General features: G+C 36.3%; 1 long non-coding RNA gene across 2 annotated transcripts in view; it reads right to left on the bottom strand.

The window, feature by feature from the left end:
- Nucleotides 1-2407: 2407 nt before the first annotated feature.
- The window catches only part of LOC106876304 (uncharacterized), a 6915-nt gene continuing 4068 nt past the window's right edge, over nucleotides 2408-5254 (bottom strand). For both annotated transcript variants that reach the window (XR_008265222.1, XR_001410225.2), the window contains 2 exons: nucleotides 4438-4544; nucleotides 2408-2510 (listed from right to left, as the gene is read on the bottom strand). This is a non-coding gene — a long non-coding RNA (uncharacterized LOC106876304). The remainder of the gene's footprint in view (nucleotides 2511-4437; nucleotides 4545-5254) is intronic.

The following is a 5254-nucleotide window of genomic DNA, read 5'->3' as shown; positions in this document are numbered from 1 at the left end:
TATATATATATATATATTGCTATAGTTTCAGCTCAGAGTTGCAGACATGCTGATGCACCGCTGTTTTGCTACACTGTTATTACTGAGGGCCTCCTCCAATATGTGGTGCTTGGTGAAGAATGGAGTTTGATGTAGCTACCCTCATTTGCACCTCTTGCAGTGAGGTAGGTTCATCTGGGACTCTCGACAGGAAGAGGTCCAGCTTTGATTTAAAAACCCCTACATCTACTTTGTGCAGGTTCCATAGCCACTTGAGCATGTCTCTTAGTGTCTGACAATATGTGCATCTCTGAGCAAGAGTGGTGTGGGGAGCATCATAGCCACGTGTTGAGAGGGGTACTTTGGAGTTTGAATAAATGTAACAAAAGCAAAGTTTGAAGGAAATATTAGTTATTTTTCATACTTTCTAGGGGTAAGCAAATAAGAAATAACAGGACAAAAATCATGATACAAAGTAATTACTGTGGGGGAGGTGTTATGCATTGCTGTAAGCAACTGAGACCTTATGTGATTATTATTTTGTTATTGTACAGTACTGAGATCAAATTCTATGGTTCCCTAGAAAGAGGGAATTATTTAAATATCTTTGCTAAGATACAGTCCTTGCATCCATACTACCAACATTTAAAGATGGTCAAAGCATTTCACATTAAGAGGGCATATTTCACTAACATACACTACAACATAATAATTGAAGTTTTGCTTCCAACAAAGAAACATGTCTGGTAATAATTTGTGACTCCAGACTGAACTAAGGAAAAAAAAAATATCAACAATTCAATTCAGCAAGTTACACTATTCGCAACTGCCACCTGGAGTTAATGAGATATTACATTGAACCCAAGAATTTGATTTCAGTTTATTTATCAGAACTTTGCTTGGTCCCCAATTTATGTAGCAATGGCAGAAAATGGAGCCATCACCAAAGAAAATTAGTTGTTGCCCTCAACTGACAATACAAAGCCAGTTATTAATCTCATCCTACAGTCACCAACAACTGTTGGTATTCTACATAGCTCCAATGAGACCCACAATGGAATACTTCTCTCAGATATGAGGTGGTGTTGCTACAAGCATAACAGAGTGTATCCTGACATATAAAAATTACTAGACTGACATAAAATCACTCATAAGCAAACTCTAGCTTCTAGACCACAAGCATGCAGGTATCTCTCTGTTTTTTGTACCACTACTATACAGGCCTCATCTCCTTGGAGGTGGTCAGGCTGAAACTACTACACAAGCATTTCCAAATCACTCACTTCTCTCATCATTTCTCTTGTTAAATCAAACTTCCCCAGTGCTTCCTAGAGTGAGGATCCTCTAATACACCCTCCTAGTTCATGTCTTACCCACAGATATTGAATTGCTATGACTCAAGGGAAGCATTAATAGTAACAACTTAGGAGAGTTTGCATAGCATGTGTTAGGTTTGGAGAAGAAGTGGTCTCTTCTCTGCAGCAAGTAAACAGAAAAATATTTCCCTGACCCCTAGCAACATTTTTAAAGTGATTGCCCTACAAACTTCAATTTCTTTTGTTCATAGATCAAGATTTACAAGTCAGGCTCTCTGTAAACATTTCTTAGATAACAGTAGTGGTTTAACTGCTGAAAAACTTCAGCACAAGCAAAATTGTTAACACTGCATGCAAATACTTCATATTTGATACAAGAACCATGTGAAAAGTCTTCTTGTATTTGCAACTTATCACTCCCGCTGAGTTAAAACTTTGTAGCAGATGACTACATGTACAGTGAGCTCAATCCAACTTTCACTTTACCAGTTCAGAACTAAAACAGATTCTCTACACACTTCTTTGTTTACATTAACAACTTTTATGTCACTTATAACCATAAAAGCTCACATCTTCACTTCTCAACATCATTCTTGTCTACCATATAATTACATTTCCTGCCTACTCAAATGATAGGTGTTGTAGTAATACTTGCGGGGTTTATTATTTTTTTTCTTCCCCCTAACAAAAATCATTATAGAGCGTCACTGAAACTATTCTATACAGGCTGAACAGTAATAGTTTATTTCAGTTATTTCAATAGATTCTCATACATCTCAGCATGATTGCTCATACCTATATATCGTTGTGGCTTCCTCAATATTGCTCATTTCATTTTGGCATGCATTGTGAATTTACAATCAGCTAACATAAATCTAAATTAACTTTTAGGTATTGTGAGGTTTCTCATTGTTCAGCAGCCAAAAGACAGCAGGTCTTTCAAGTACTCTTTTCTAACATCTAAACGAGATGAGATGGTTGTAGAAAACAAACGTTAACTCTATACTTCCATTCAGTGTTGAAAACCAGTTTAAAATGTAAAGTTAGAAATTTGCTTTATCAGTATTTTAGATAATGAAAACTGTCTTCTAAAAATTAGATAAGATTTTAACTATTGAAAAAACATACAAAAAGTTTATTTAGACATTTAATACAGGTAAAATTATTACAATGTTTTCAGCTTCTTTTTCTCTTTGTAAAGTACTCTTTGCTGAACTGAAAAGAAAGAAAATATATGTACTAATATCCACCACATTTGAGGGAGAGTGTGGAAGTAGGAGACCATCAAAAAACAAACCGAGAATAAGTGACAGAAGTAAAATGAAGTGTTTGAAGTGGCAATGAGAGAGAAAGAGAGAGAGAGATAGAGACGGAGAAAGTCAGTGGTGCTATGTAAAAAGTACTCATGCTGGTGCCACATAAAAAACTCCTGTGCTGAATCCATATAAAAAGTACCCTGTAGACTTTGTCAGCTCCTGTCAAACCATCCAACCAATGCCAGCATGGAAAACAGACATTAAATGATGATGACAGAATAACAATTAGAAGGAATGTCAATCGGAAACACTGAGAAAATTAATGGGTTTCTATTTTAAGAACAAAGCTAGTAATTTTGAAGAGAGGTGATTAGTCAATTCCACCGATCTCAGTACTTGACAGGCTATTTTATCAGCACCGGAGAGATAAAAGCAAAGTTGACCTCGGCAGGATCTGAACTCAAAATGCAGCAAGCTAAATGAAATACAGTAAGGCATTTTTCTTAAAACTCTAGTGATTCCGGCCACCTCTTACTCTAACCTTTTCTCATTTTAATTTGCTCACTCTTGCACTTTCCTTTTCCTGTTGAGAAAATAAAGGAAAATTACGTGGAAGAATAAATAACTATAAACAAATTATAAATTAATTTGCACACTGAAATAATCAAAGTTATCATGATCATCATTTTTCTTTCAGGTCTTCATGCTGGTGTGGCTTGGAAAAAATTAACTTTCAGCATTAATTTTGCTGTCTATGTAAGTTTAAAATAAATTTAATGTCCTTGGTATCATTATTCATATCATACCAGAATAAACAAGATTGAGTGAGTTAGTGATGGATGTGAGAAGGTTAAGCAAAGTTTTATGCAGTGCTGTCATGTTCCACATTACTGCTCAAGTATAGAGACTTCAGAATAAGTTGCCTACTAGCATTACTGAAGACTGAGATCAGACACACTGATTCATATTATATGTCATTGCACCCTTGATTTAACAGAGAAAACTGGGTAAATAAGGCAAGTAAAATCTCAGCAAAAGACTCAACAAATTGATGTCTTCGAGACAAGGATTAAAAGTCCTCAAATGCAAACATCATATTCATCAAATGAGTTTGTTGGTTTTATGATGAAAATACACTACATAAATCAGGACTTTGTAATATTATTTTCCGTATTAACATAAGTGGAATAGTATCTTTCCTTTCAATTTTGGATATATATACTTCAGAAGTAATTATCTTTACATCTATGTCCTTCCAACTGTCAACATTTAATCAGGATAAAGGAATGAAGCATGCTATCAGCCAATTAGTGGAGGCGCAATGGCCCAGTGGTTAGGGCAGCAGACTCACGGTCATAGGATCGCGGTTTCGATTCCCAGACCGGGTGTTGTGAGTGTTTATTGAGCGAAAACACTTCGGCAGGGAATAGTGGCGAACCCTGCTGTACTCTTTCACCACAACTTTCTCTCATTCTTACTTCTTGTTTCTGTCGTGCCTGTATTTCAAAGGGTCAGCCTTGTCACAATGTGTCACGCTGAATATCCCCGAGAACTATGTTAAGGGTACACGTGTCTATGGAGTGCTCAGCCATTTGCACGTTAATTTCATGAGCAGGCTGTTCTGTTGATTGGATCAATTGGAGCCCTCGACATCGTAAGCGACGGAGTGCCAACAACAACAATCAGCCAATTAAACTGAAGCAAGCAGAGTTATGTTTCTGAAAAGGTTCAGTAGTTATAAGTATTCAATTCACAATGTCAATCACCTTAAATTTCATGCAATGTACAAAAATAATCATTTGCAGAATATTTTCTGTTGTATTGGCATCACTGATGCTTAATAACTACAGTAGCACCAAAATAGCAAAATAATGGACTGTACTCACCCCATGGATCAAAACGGATCATTGCAGCCTTATCTGCAGATTTTAACCGGACAGCAGCAAATTTGTGTCCTGTACCTGCACAGCTCTCCATGAGGACCAACAGCACTCTTGCAAAATATAAAAAATACATGTCACAAATTGAACAAACTGCAATAAAATTGCAACAAAACAGCAAAAGATGAGAGTTGGGGAAAATGTAGTGAATGATGAACAAAAGTGGAGAAGGTGATTTATGGCAAAGATAAACTATCCTTTATTGAGTTTCAGCAACAGATCAATATTAACTTTAAACCTTTGGTAAATTCTTTCTTCTAAGCCCTGACTATTGTTAAAATGATAGTTATGTCAAACCAAGAACATTGCCGTTTAACTCTTTCACATTCAAATTGACCAGATCTGGCTCAAAATGTTCAACCCGTTTTATGTTCAAACTGACTAGATCAAGTCTTTCACACCTACCCTACAATGGCATTCTAAAAATAAACACTCACATAATTGAAATCTCAAAGCTATAATGCATGATTAATTCAAAACAATGTGAATAGGCATTGCACTTTAATGAGTAATCTGAATGCTAAAGTATTAAGCCAACAATTGTGATTTTTTTAAATTTTTTTTTTTTATTTATAGTTTCAGCTTAGAGCTGCGGCCATGCTGATGCACCGCCGTGTTGCTACCCTGTTATTACAGGGAGCCTCTTACAATATGTGGCACTTGGTGAAGAATGGAGTTTGATTTAGCAACCCTCATTTGCACCTCTTGCTGCGAGGTAGGTTCATCTGGGACTCTCGACAGGAAGAGGTCCAGCTTTGATTTA

The sequence above is a fragment of the Octopus bimaculoides genome, chromosome 11 (assembly GCF_001194135.2).
Source record: "Octopus bimaculoides isolate UCB-OBI-ISO-001 chromosome 11, ASM119413v2, whole genome shotgun sequence".
NCBI classification, from domain to species: Eukaryota; Metazoa; Mollusca; class Cephalopoda; order Octopoda; family Octopodidae; genus Octopus; species Octopus bimaculoides.
Note: the sequence above shows the minus strand (reverse complement) of the source record. Positions and strands in the feature narration are given on the sequence as shown.